The 14,409-nt window shown below is 44.4% G+C and overlaps 1 long non-coding RNA gene across 1 annotated transcript; it reads right to left on the minus strand.

Annotated features, from left to right (window-relative positions):
- Positions 1–3,828: 3,828 nt before the first annotated feature.
- LOC134739068 (uncharacterized) lies at positions 3,829–12,344 on the minus strand. The gene is made up of 2 exons (XR_010125552.1): positions 12,046–12,344; positions 3,829–5,548 (listed from the first exon to the last, which is right to left on the minus strand). It is a non-coding gene; the product is annotated as an uncharacterized LOC134739068 (long non-coding RNA).
- Between the last annotated feature and the right edge of the window lie 2,065 nt (positions 12,345–14,409).

Genomic DNA, 14,409 nt, shown 5'->3' on the forward strand with positions numbered 1-14,409 from the left:
AAAAATGAAAGGGAAAGAGAGAGAGAAAGGAATAAAGGGCATCCAAAGTGGAAAGGAAGAAATCAAATTACACTTTTTTGCAGATGATCTGAGCTTATATTTGGAAAAACCTAAAGACTCCACCAAAAAACTATTAGAACTGATGAACAAATTCAGGAGAGTTGCAGGATACAAAATCACTATACAAAAATCAGTAGCATTGAGACCCCCATCTCTACAAAAGCATAAAAAAAATTAGCCAGGTGTGGTAGCACATGCCTGTGGTCATAGCTATTTGGAGACTGAGGGAGGAGAATTGCTTTAGTTCAGGAGGTTGAAGCTACAGTGAGCCACACTATAAGAAATGTTACAGAGGCCGGGCGCGGTGGCTCATGCCTGTAATCCCAGCACTTTGGGAGGCCGAGGCAGGCGGATCACGAGGTCAGGAGTTCGAGACCAACCTGGCCAATAAGGTGAAACCCCATCTCTACTAAAATACAAAAATTAGCTGGGCGTGCTGGCATGCGCCTGTAGTCCCAGCTCTCAGGAGGCTGAGGCAAAATAATCGCTCGAACCCAGGAGGCGGAGGTTGCAGTGAGCCAAGATCACACCACTACACTCCAGCCTGGGCAACAGAGTGAGACTCCATCTAAAAAAAAAAGAAAAGAAAAAAGAAATGTTACAGAAATGCATCAAGCAAAAGGAAAATTCTCCAGTTGTAAATAAATAAATGGTAATTATATGGATAAATATATGTATTTTCTATTATTTAAATATATTTAAAATATAATTGGCTCCTTAAGGTTTACAACATATATAAAAGTAGAATGCATTAACTAATAGCATAAAGGCTAAAAGGAGAGAGATAAAAGTATAATATTGTAAGGTTTTTTTATACTACACATGAAGTGATATACCCCTTGAAAGTGGACTCTGATAAGTTAACAATGTATACTACAAACCCTAAGGCAACCACTAAAGCAAAAAAAAAAAAAAGACTTATAGCTTATTAGACAACAAAAGACATGAAATAGAATCATAAATGTATTTAATTGATCCAAAAGAAGACAGAAAAAATTTAAATTTGGAACAAAGAACAGACGGGACAAATAGAAAACAAATAGGAAGGTGATAGAATCAAACCTAACTACCACATCAATATGACACTAAATATAAGTGGTTTAAACACTCCAATACAAAGGCTGACATTGCCAAACTGGATAAAAAAGCAAGACCAATCTCCGTGCCCCCTACAAGGAATGCATTTCAAATACAAAGACGCTAATTAAAAAAAGTAAAAGGATAGAAAAAATATATCATGCTCATATTTTCAAAAAACTTGGAGTGACTATTAATATTGAAAAAGGTCAATTTCAGGGATAAAGAAGGTCAAGAAGATATTAAGAGCCTTAACATTTATAGCCTGAAAACAGAGCTCAAAATGCATGAAGCAAAAACTGACAGAACTGCAAGAAGATATAGACAAACCCACAATCGTAGTTGGAGCTTTCAATAAGGCTTCGTGTTTTTCTTGTTTGTTTATTTGTTTTTGTTTTGTTTTGTTTTGTTTTTTGTTTTTTGTTTTTTGTTTTTGAGATGGAGTCTTGCTCTGTTTCCCAGGCTGGAATGCAGTGGCACGATCTCGGCTCACTGCAACCTCCGCCTCCCAGGTTCAAGCGATTCTCCTGCCTTAGCTCCCTCAGTAGCTGAGATTACAGATTTCCACCACCATGCCCAGCTAATTTTTGTATTTTTAGTAGAGACGGGGTTTCTCCATGTTGGTCAGGCTGGTCTCGAACTCCTGACCTCAGGTGATCCACACACCTCAGCCTCCCAAACTGCTGGGATTACAGGTGTGAGCCACCTTGCCCGGCCTCAATAAGCCTCCTTTTTTTTCTTTTTCTTTTTTTTTTTTTTTTTTTGAGATGGAGTCTCACTCTGTCACCCAGGCTGGAGTGCAGTGGCGTGATATTGGCTCACTGCAACCTCTGCCTCCTGCGTTCAAGCAATTCTCGTGCCTCAGCCTCCCGAGAAGCTGAGATCACAGATGTGTGCCACCATGCCCAGCTAAATTTTTTTGTGTGTGTGTGTTTTTAGTAGAGATGGAGTTTCACCATTTTAGCCAGGCTGGTCTTGAACTCCTGACCTCAGGCAATCTGCCCTCCTTGGCCTCCCAAAGTGCTGGGATTACAGGCATAAGCTACCGCGCCCAGTCAATAAGCCTTCTTAGTAATTAACAGAATAAGTAGTCAGTCAATATCAGCAAGGACGTAGTAGACATGAGCAACACTACTAACCAACTAAACCTTGATAACATTTGTAGAATACTCCTTCAACAACAGCAGAATACACATTATTTTCAAGTGCACATAGAAAGCTTACAAACGTATATTCTGGGCCGTTGACAGGCCTCAATACATTAAAAAGGACTCAAGTCAAATGAGTAATGTTCTCTGACCACATTGGAACTAAATTTCAAATCAATAACGGAAAGATTCTTGTAAAATCCCCAAATAAAGGGCTTCTACAAAAACCTACATCTAACATCATACTTAATGGTGAAAAACAATGCTTTCCTCGTAAGATCTGGAATAAGACAGGAATATCTACACTTATCACTTCTCTTCAATATTGTACCCAAAGTTCTAACTGGCTTCACCAGTGAATTCTAGCAAACAATTAAAGGGGAAAGAAACACTAATCCTAGGCCAGGCACAGTGGCTTACACCTGTAATCCCATCACTTTAGGAGGCCAAGGCAGGAAGACTGCTTGAGCCCCAGAGTTTGAGACCAGCCTGGACAAAACAGCAAGACCCCATCTCTACAACAAATTTAAAAATTAGCCAAATGTGGTGGTGCACACCTGTGGTCCCAGTTATTCAGGAGGTTGAGGTGAAAGGATTGCTTGAGCCCAGGAGGTTGAGGCTGCGGTGAGCCATGTTCACACCACTGCACTCCAGCCTGGGCGACAGAGTTTTTTTGAGACCTGTCTCAAAAAAACATAAAACACCAATCCTACACAAACTTTTCTGGAAAAGATATCACAGACCTGAGGTTGCACAAATAGTATAAGGAGGAATTTATTGCATCAGAAATAATTTTATATGAAGGAATGTATCCTTTCTTTCTGGACAAACTCATCTTTTCCCAAAGTCTAAACAACCATCCACTTTTATTTTTCTTGAGATAGAATCTCACTCTGTCACCCAGGCTGAAGTGCAATGGCATGATCTTGGCTCATTGCAACCTCCACCTCCTGTGTTCAAGCGATTCTCATGTCTCAGCCTCCTGAGTAGCTGGGATTACAGGCACCTGCCGCTACACCTGGCTAATTTCTGTATTTCAGTGGAGACAGAGTTTCACCATGTTGGCCAGCTAGTCTCGAACTCCTGGACTCAGGTGATGCACCTGCCTCGGCCTCTCAAAGTGCTGGGATTACAGGTGTGAGCCACTGTGCCCAGCCACAACCATCCACTTCTGAACGTGCATCCCAGGCCCCTTCCCTCTGCAGAGCCCAGACACACATATCCAATTGCCTACTGGATATTACCAGTGGGATATATATATATCTCCAGAATGTATTTTTTCTAACCATTGGCACTCCATGAGGGCAAAGACTTTGCCTGTCTTGTTCCCACCTGTATATTCAGTGCTCAAGATACCAAGATACACAGTAGATGACTAAGAGTTTAGTTCCTATTCAAGAAATACCTTCCGACAAAGAAAATAGTGAGCCCAGAGGGCTTTGCAGTTGAGTTCTACAAAACACTCAAGGAACAGATTACTTTAGTACTGCATAAACTCTTACAGAGAAGAGGAAAAAAGACGCTTAAATCTCCAATTCATTTTAAGAGGATAGTGTATTAGATCCATAGAAGTGCCATTATAGACTACCACCAACTGAGTGGCTTACAACAACAAAAATTTATTCTCTCACAGTTCTGGAAGCTGGAAGTCTGAAGTCAAGATGTCTGCAGGGCCGTGCTCCCTCTGAAACCTGTCGGTGAATCCTTCCTCTCCTCTCCTAGGTTCTGGTGGTTTGCCAGCAACTTTTGGCGTTCCTTGGCTTGCAGCTGCAAAACTCCAATCTCTGCCTCCGTGGCCACGTGGCATTCTCCCAGTATGTTTCTGTCTTCACATGGCCATCTTCTTATAAGGACATCATCTTAACTAATTACATCTGCAACAACCTTATTTCCAAACTTTACATAAGATCATATTCTGAGCTACTAGGGGTTAGGACTTCAACATCTTTTTGGCGGGGAACACAATTCAACCCATAAAAGATAGCATAACAAACAAGGATCACTTGAGGCCAGGAATTTGAGACCAGCCTGGGCAATATGCTGAGACTCTGCCTGTAAATAAATAAAAATTTAGCCAGATGCGGTGGCATGCACCTGTAGCTCCAGCTACTGGGGAGGCTGAGGTAGGAGGATCACTTAAGCCCAGGAATTCAAGGTTGCAGTAAGCTGTGATCGCATCACTGCACTTTAGCCTGGGCAATAGAATGAGACCCTGTCTCTAAAAAATAAAAGTAATAATAAAATTTTTTTAAATAAAGGAAATTTTCAGGTTTATCTCCTTCATAAACACAGATGCAAAAATCCTAAATGAAATACTAGTAATACATAAAAAGGTTAATATATTATAAACAATAAACAAGTTGGGTTTATCCCTGGAATACAATGTTAGTTTAATATTGGAAAATTAAATAATGTAATTTACTTTTTTTTTTTTTTGAGACAGAGTCTCGCTCTGTTGCCCAGGCTGGAGTGCAGTGGCATGATCTCAGCTCACTGCAATCTCTGCCTCCCAGGTTCAAGCGATTCGCCTGCCTTCCAAGTAGCTGGGACTACAGGCATGCACCACCACACCTGGCTAATTTTTTGTATTTTTAGTAGAGCGGGGGTTTCACCATGTTGCCCAGGCTGGTCTCGAACTCCTGGTCTCAAGTGATCCACCTGCCTCAGCCTCCCAAAATGCTGGGATTACAGGCATAAGCCACCTTGCCTGGCCAATTTACCATATTTACAGATTAAAAGAGAAAACTCTTGTGGTTGCCAAGAAAGACACAGAAAAAGCATCTGACAAATCTTAACATTCATTTATAATTTTTTTAATTAAAAAATTAGCCTGTAGTCCTAGCTACTTAGGAGGCCAAGGGGGGAGGATCACTTGAGCCCAGGAGGTCGAAGCTGCAGTGAGCTATGATTGCATCACTGCACTCCAGCCAGGGTGACAGAATGAGACCCTGTCTAAAAAAAAAAAAAAAAGCTGAGCATGATGGCTCACACCTCTATTCCCAGCACCCTAGCCCTTTGGGTAGCTGAAGCAGGCAGATTGCTTGAGTCCAGAAGTTCAAGACCAGCCATGGGCAACATGGCAAAACCTCGTCTCTACAGAAAAAAAAAAAAAAAAATTAGATGAGCATGGTGGTGTGAGCTTATCCTACCTACTTGGGAGGCTGAGATGGGAGGATCGCTTAAGCCCTGGGAGGTCAAGGCTGCAGTGAGCAGTGAGCAATGATGGCGCCACTGCACTCCAACATGGGCAACAGAGCAAGACCCTGTCAAAAAAACAAACAAACAAAAAAACTCCTATCAAACTAGGAAAAGACAGGAAGTTTTTTTAACGTGATAGTCTCTACAAAATATGTTCTCAATGGGAAAAGTTGAAAGACTTTCCTCTAAATCAGGAAAAAAACAAGGGTTCTAGTATCAATATTGCCATTCAACATTGTACTGAAATTAGCCAGGCGTGGTGGCAGGCATATGTAATCCCAGCTTCTCGGGAGGCTGAGGTGGGAGAATCGCTTGAACTCGGGAGGCAGAGGTTGCAGTGAGCCGAGATCGCGCCACTGCACTCCAGCCTGGGCGACAGAGTAAGACTCCGCCTCAAAAAACAAACAACAACAACAAAAAACGCATTGTACTGAAGATTCTAGCCAGTTCAGGAAAACCAGAAAAAGAAACGAAACTTTAAGAATGAGTAGTCTGTGGAGGTCAGTGATTGTGGAGGGCAGGGGGCATCTGTGAGGCTCAGGTCAAGAGCTCAGGCTGCAGGATGACAATGTCAGGGCTACTTAAAATAAAGCTCCTGAATATTTCAGTGCGCATCCTGGGCAACCTACACTGCCTACCCTCTGCTGACAAGATTACAAACTTCTCTGCTGACAAGATTACCTACCTAGGTAGGTAATCTGTCCTAGGACTGTCTCCATGCTAGCCTTTCTCTGAGTCAAACTGTGAACCTAATAAGACACGTGAAGGTCGGATTTGTCCGAGGGAGTGGAGGTACATCACAGGATACATGGAGATAGGATTTACCACAGAGAGGTGGGGGAGCAGCTGCCCTGCAGCAAAGCCAGTCCCCATTCACACTCTCCCCACCTCTCGCCCTGCAAGTCCTGAATCTACAGGGGTGTATCCCAGTGTGTTACTGCCCCTATTCCCACAAATCTTCTATGGCTTTGCGCTATGGAAAGGATTTTCCACAACAATACTAGGACATTGTATATATTATATACTATATATATTACAGTATTATATAGCATGTGCATTCTGTATTATCTCCATTTTCTAGATAAGGAAACTTCTGAGGCTCAGAAGGAATCAGAAACTCGACCAAGGTCATACTATGTTAGTAAATAGTAGAGCTATGTACCAAATAAATGTAGGTCTGAATCTAAAGGGAGACTATTACCTAACAAATTCAACTCTGTGCTTTCCTGAAGACCCATTCCCACCTGCCTGGGGCAGCTGTTTCCCACAGGGTCCTCCAAAGTCTCCAAACAGTAATCACACATAGGCCCAATCACTGACCCTCCAAGAATCCAATTAAGGAACCAAAGAAACCACAATCAAGGCCGGGCACTGTGGCTTACGCCTGTAATCCCAGTGCTTTTGGAGGCCAAGGTAGGAGGACCTCTTGAGGGGAGGAGTTTGAGGCTGCAGTGAGCTATGATCGAACAACTGCATTCCAGCCTGGGTGACAGAGCAAGAAAGAAAGAAGAAAGAGAAAGAGGCCGGGCGCAATGGCTCATGCCTGTAATCCCAGCACTTTGGGAGGCTGAGGTGGGCGGATCACTTGAGGTCAGGAGTTTGAGACCAGCCAGGCCAACATGGTGAAACCTCATTTCTACTAAAAATACAAAAATTAGCTGGGCGTGCTCGCTTGAACCCAGGAGGTGGAGCTTGCAGTGAGCTGAGATCGTACCACTGCACTCCAGCCTGGACAACAGAGCGAGACTCTGTCTCAAAAAAAAAAGAGAGAGAGAGAGAGAAAGAGGAAGAATTAGAGAGAGAAAGAAAAGAAAGAAAGAAGAAGGAAGGAAAGGAAGGAAGGAAAAGAGAAAGAAAGGAAGGAAGGAAGGAAGGAAAAGAGAAAGAAAGAAAGAAGAAAGAAAAGAGAGAGAGGGAGGGTGGGAGGAAGGAAGGAAGGAAGCACAGAGTGTCACTCATCACTGGCTCACACAAACACTACCATTATGGCCCCTCTCCCAATGATTGACAGCCACAGACCCTCAATCAGTAGCCTCGAAGGCCTCCAATTATTAATTACCTCAGGATTCGAATCCCTGGAGCCTCATCCTGACACCACTGGCAACCAATCACTGATCTTCCAAAACTGTCTGTGGCCAGACCATAGAGACTGTCAGAGCATAAAGAAAAATCCCTCCACTGTTGATTGTCAGGGTCTGCGAAAGGTCTGAGACTTCACCCTCTTACAAGCTAACATGTTTTAGAGATGCTGACAGAAAACATGAGACTCCTGAGGCTGAGACAAAGGATTTTCCTGCTCCTGGGACAGCAAGCAGCATGCACGTCACGTGGGCACCTGCTCCCCATGTCCTCCAAGTCCCACAGGAGTGATGCAGAGGGTCCCTGGTGGATGTTGCACACACAATAGGTTTACATCACAGCCAAGAAACACTGAGCATGGGCGATCCAGCCTGTTTTTTGCCCCAGAGGGAGACATTGCCTCATCCCACAGGGTTGCTCGCTGTCATCACAACCCTGAGAAATGGCTGGGGTAATCAGTGATTGGGGCCTTGTATCTTTAGGCAGCTACAAAGTAGTAAAACTAAGGCCAGGTTACTATACGCTACAACCCACACAAAGGAATTTAGAATGATGCGCTGATGTTTGGTGTACTGTCAATAATTTAGGGGGCAATACATGGGCCCCAAAGCAAACCCTGTCCCAGTGAAGAGACATTCTATTTCCTACTGTTCCCCCCATATACAAATGTATCATCCAAAGGGGAACAGTTCATCTCACTTCAGCATTTGTTGTTCAACTTGATTGGACTCACCATTACATTGGTTTGGTAAAGTGTTATGAGAAGTAGTCTATTCAGGCTGCTATAATGGAATACAATAGACAGGGTAGCATATAACCAACAAGTTTATTTCTCACAGGTCTGGAGGCTGGAAGTCCAAGATCAAGGTGCCAGCAGATTTCTGCATCTGGTGAGGGTCCACTTCCTGGTTCACAGATAGCCATCCTCTCACTGTGTCCTCACATGGAGAAAATGACAAGGGAGCACTCTGGGGCCCCGTTTATAAGGGCACTAATTCCTTTCATGAGGGCTCTGCCCTCAAGAGCTAATCACCTCCCAAAGACCCTACCTTCTAATACCTTGGGGCTTAGGATTCCAACATATGAATTTTGAGGTAACATAAACATTCCACCTATAGCAAGTAGCATCTTAGTGCTTGTACCTAAATCTCTAAACATGGCATAATCCAAGGCCACTTGGGTGCCAGGAGAAGCAGATGAATTTGGATCAATCAGCTCTAAACAAGGTTGTGCTGGCCCACGTATGTCTACAGGTATGAGGGAAGCCTGTGTTCAGGAGCTGCTGTTGATGGCATCAGGCACAGCAGAGTAATTCAGGAGCACCCATGCTCACATGCTTTTTTCTGTTTTTGTCACCCAAAGACAGTGATGGCAAACCTAGCAGCAGGTTAGATTGCCAGCTGCACCTGCTGCTTGACTCCAGCAGACCAGATGATTGTTTTGTTGGGCTGCGAGTGCTCGATCTAGGGGACAAAGAGAACATTCATTGTCTCCCCATCTTGCACCTCTCAGGGTCTAAGATATTCCCTCCCTGTGTTAGTCCATTTTCACACTGCTGTAAAGAGCTACCTGAGACTGGGTAACTTATGAAGAAAAGAGGTTTAATTGACTCAGAGTTCTGCATGGCTGGGGAGGCCTCAGGAAACTCACAATCATGGCAGAAGGTGAAGCAGAAGCAAGAACCTTCTTCACAAGGTAGCAGGAGAGAGAGCGAGGGAAGAAAGCCACCCACTTTTTTTTTTTTTTTTTTTTTTTTTGAGACAGGGTGTTGCTCTGTCACCCAGGCTGGAGTGCAGTGGTGTGATCTTGGCTCACTACAACCTCCACCTCCCAGGTTCAAGCCATTCTCCTCCCTCAGCCTCCTGAGTAGCTAGGACCATAGGCACACACCACCACGCCCAGCTAATTTTTGTATTTTTAGTAGAGACAGAGTTTCACCATGTTGCCCAGGGTGGTCTCAAACTCCTGAACTCAGGCAATCTGCCCGCCTTGGCCTCCCAAAGTGCTAGGATTACAGACGTGAGCCACCGCGCCCAGCACCACGCACTTTTTAAACCATCAGATCTTGTAAGAACTCATTCACCCACTATCACAAGAACAGCATGGGGGAAACTCCCCCCATAATCCAATCACCTCCCATCAGGTCCCTCCCCTGACACAGGGGGATTACCATTCGACGTGAGATTTGGGTGGGGACACAGAGCCAAACCAACCATATCACTCCCCAAATGCTCTCCTTCCACATCTCATGAAATCAATGTATCCCATCCCAGAGCCTTTAACTTCACTTTTTCCCAATCATCCCCTATTTGTACCCAGACCTTTCATCCAGAAGGGTCAAGTACAAGAGGGCCAAAGGCATTTTTATAAAATTTACAGAGATTTTTTTTTAATGTCTTCTATCTTAGTCAGTGTGAGCTGCTGTATGGGAACTTGGTGAGTGGTGTACTCAATCAAGTGGTCATTGTCATTAGGATCTAGGACCGTGTCCACCCAACAAGAGAATTCAGGTGACTGACCAGAATTAAGTTTAAGTCCGAGCCAGGCATGGTGGCTCACGTTTGTAATCCCAGCACTTTGGGGGGCCAAGGTGGGCAGATCACCTGAGGTCAGGAGTTCGAGACCAGCCTGGCCAACATGGTGAAACCCTGTCTCTACTGAAAATACAAAAATTAGCCAGGCGTGGTGGTAGGTGCCTGTAATCCCAGCTACTCAGGAGGCTGAGGCACGAGAATCACTTGAACCCAGGAGGCAGAGGTGGCAGTGAGCTGAGATTGTGCCACTGCACTCCAGCCTGGGCAACAGAGCGAGACTCAGTCTCAAAAAAAAAAAAAGTTTAAGTCCCCTAGGGCTCTTAAGTCCCCTAGGCATGTTTTGGGCTGGGCTGCTGCCTGGAGGGTTACCAACTAGGCTAGCCTGGGACCTGTGATTACTGTTAAAGGAAATAAAAATACATCACGTCCAGGAATGGCCAGGGCAGAATCCCAAATGCCTCTATAGCCCACCCCTTTTGTCCGGACCATTATCTGAGGTACCCAATGGGAGATAATCCCATTGTTGGGACAGCCACATTTAGTGACCAAACTGCCTTACTAAGGTGAGTGGACCAGGAGAAGGAGAGAGAGGTAGGTTCTGCAATCCTTTTGAGTTCATTTTTGAGGAGGCCATTTCAATGTTTAACAATATCAGATACCTGCCCATGGTAGGGCACATAGAACATCTATGGAAGGCTTTGACTACTGGCCCATAGTTGGGTGGCCTTTGCAACAAAAGGCACACCACTGTCAGACTGCAAATGGTCTGTGTCAGAAACATAGAGTCCTTTACTTTGTGCCCAGTCTATGATGGTGGATGCATTGCCATGTTCAGGGGGCAGTGAACTAGAAGTGCATGAGCTGTTTGATTCCAGTCGGCCTCATCAGAGAATAGGCTCTTACTATGGGCGTCTACGTGGGTGACCCAGACTGACCAATTCCACCAGTAGCTCTCTACCCGCTTATCTGTTAAAAAGGCATATGATGTTTTAAAACGTTTGAAAGTCTCAGCTTTAGAACAGTTCAGCTTTTCCACTAACCATCTATTACTGATCTCCACAGACCCCAATATTGTCCCTAGAACTCTCCCATCACTCACCCCAGAAATCTTCTATCAGAAACACCCGCCCTCCATCGTAGCCTCTCAGGCCTAAAATCTCAAATCAAATTCCAATCCTAGGCCAACTCCCCAACCCTAAGACTGCCTTTTCTGGGGCGGCTCTTTTTTCACAGGTGCAGTGAGGCCATCGTTTCTGTACAGCGCGGAAAAGCTAAACTGTTCTAAATCTGTGACTTTCGAATTTTTTAAAGCATCATATGCCTTTTAAAAAACAGATAAGGCCGGGCGCGGTGGCTCACGCCTGTAATTCCAGTACTTTGGAAGTCCGAGGCGGGCGGATCAATTGAGGTCAGGAGATCGAGACCAGCCTGGCCAACATGGTGAAACCCCGTCTCTACTAAAAATACAAAAATTAGCCAGGCGTGATGGTGGGCGCCTGTAATCCCAGCTACTCAGGAGGCTGAGGCACAAGAATCGCTGGAACCCGGGAGGCGGAGGTTGCAGTGAGCCGAGATCGTGCCACTGCACTCCAGCCTGGGCGACAGAGCGAGATTCCGTCTCAAAAAAATAAAAAATATAAAATAAAAAACAGATAAGCGGGTATGGAGCTACTGGTGGAACTGAGTTTCCTCTTTAAGGGAAACGAGGACAAGGACAAGATCCCGTCTTTTCTGCACTCAGTCGCCCCGCCCCCAACTCAAGCAGGCATGTTTATTGGATGATAAGAGGGTCAGTCAAAGCAAGGACCAACCCTCTACTGCCAAAAGACACGTACTACTCAAGGGCCCCTGGCTCAGACGTTCTCACTGGTCGGAAATGCCATCAATCAAGTTTCAATCCCCCCGCCCCCTTCTCGCGGAAGAACTATGGGCCCTAACCTCTCTCTTACTGTCAGGCCTGCTGTCAATCGTCTCCGCATCCTGTAGTTCTGCACATCCCGGGCCAGAAGTCCTGGGCGAACTTCTGATCAGTCCGCCTGCCGTTCTTTCACCTATAGAGCCCACCCTCTAAAGGTGTCCAAGCTGCTCCAAAGAACAATTGATTAACCCAACCGCTGTCTTTGGCCCTCAGAACTGTCACACCTGGCTCCGCCTCTTCCCGGATATCATCTGTTGCACCAGAGACTGGCGGGCCTGGAAAGAGGCTCTGAGCCCATCTCCATTTCTCTGTTGGACCCTGTCAGGTCTCTTGTTCCGTGCCCAATGTCAGTCGGGTAGGGAGGCAGTGGGGCAGTCTTGGTTCTCATCCCACCCCGGAGTCTCTGCGCAGCCACAATTCAGGAAAACAATCTGGAGGCGGGTTCAAAACACTAAGATTGATTGAACGCGCTGATGGTTTGGTTTTCTCCTATAGCGCTTTGGTAGTGGCTTTTATCCAGACCGCCCCCCCACCGCCGAATGAATCCCGGTATAGAAATGTTACCCGTATGTGTGGGTGTGATTGTTTTTAATATATTTAAATTTGATGAATCAAAAGCCTTTTTCAAGGTCAGATCCCAGACCGACCCTTCTGGCCCTCACTCCCCGCTTTTTTTTTTTTTTTTTTTTTTTTCCAAAATGAAAGCTTTCCCAAAGAGGCCACGTTTGTAGGGCTAGTGGAATTTTTTGGAAAAGGGAGAAAGCGGATTCTGGATGAGGACAATGGTGGCCCAGAAGTCGCTATGACTTAAGAGTCCTGGCAGAGGCAGAGGCTGGGAAAAGCGAGCAGAGAGTGCTTTTCATTTAGGTGGCATCTGTACGAATCCTAGTTTGGAAAGGTGCGAAGGTTATGTGCCTTTGTTTTTAATATTTTGGCTTTTTAATTTTCGGTTTCTTTTTTTCACTTAGTTTTTATCTTCGAAGTTTAATTTTGCTGTTTTTTTTATTTCATATTCTTAAAAATTGTATAATTAAACAAATTTTATTGCTACTGGCTTTTAATTAATCCATTAATTAATTTTGAGACGGAGTCTCGCTCTGTTGCCCAGGCTGGAGTGCAGTGGCGCGATCTCAGCTCACCACAACCTCCGCCTCCCGGGTTCAAGCGATTCTCCTGCCTCGGCCTCCTGAGTAGCTGGGACTACAGGCACGTGCCACCATGCCTGGCTGATTTTTGTATTTTTAGTAGAGACTGGGTTTCACTATGTTGGCCAGGCTCGTCTCGGACTCCTGACCTCATGATCCGCCCGCCTCGGCCTCCCAAAGTGCTGGGATTACAGGCGTGAGCCACCGCACCTGGCCTTACTTATTTTTAAAGCAAATTCTTCTAGATCCTGAGTTTCTGGCTTTTTAAATTAAAATTACAAGAAAATGTATTGATTCCTCTGGTGTTAACAGGTCTGGAGACATACATTTATGATGCTTTGGACCTATTGATAATCTGCAGAGTACTTTATTCATTAATTATTTCATTCTAAAAACCCTGCTTTATATATCCCCAGAATACTAAGGCCTGGTGGGGAATATCTCATAAATAATTAATGGTTATTACTAATTATTAATAATAACTGTCAATGAAAGTAAGATAGAAACTGTTAAGAGATTCAGTTAAGTACTGAGTTAAGTACTGTGTAATATTGTGTTGATTATATCTGCCAGTAATATTCATCATGCATTGCATAGAAGTAGGATTGTCTCTTTCTTTTTCTCCTAGCTGGTTTGTGAGAAAATTGTGAGCAATTTTGCACAGGGAGGCTTCGATGTCTGACTAACATTTATTGACTGCTTGTATGTACTAGGAATAATTCTAAATGCTGATCATGTGTTATTTTTTTCTCTCTCTTTTTTTTTTTTTTGTCATTCTAAATGCCCTTCATGTATTGTCTCATTTAATCCTCACAAATAGGCACATTTGTTCTCCTCATATTACAGATGGGGAAACATCCGTAAGTGGCAGAGATGGGATTTGAATCCAAGCCGTCTTAAGGACTGCACCGGAACGGTGTTTTTTGTTTTCTAAAATGGGGATAATAATACATGTAAAGTGATTAGGACATATAGTTAGCTCTGAATACACTGCAGAACTTACTGCTGTTATGGCCTTGTTTAAGGCTCCCAGCCACCCTGTGAGTTAGGGATCTACATGATCCCCCTTTTCTACAAGAAGAAACAGGTTCTGAGAGAATAAATGTCTTGCCCAAGGCCACTTGGTACATGGTCTAGCTGGGCTCATGTTGTGGTCACTTTCCTGCTATAAACCCTTCCCAAGTTCCACACTCTGCTCTGGATGAACTCTTGGTGCATCAAGGATTTTAATTCATAAAATTTAAATATAT

The sequence above is a fragment of the Pongo pygmaeus genome, chromosome X, assembly GCF_028885625.2.
Source record: "Pongo pygmaeus isolate AG05252 chromosome X, NHGRI_mPonPyg2-v2.0_pri, whole genome shotgun sequence".
NCBI classification, from domain to species: Eukaryota; Metazoa; Chordata; class Mammalia; order Primates; family Hominidae; genus Pongo; species Pongo pygmaeus.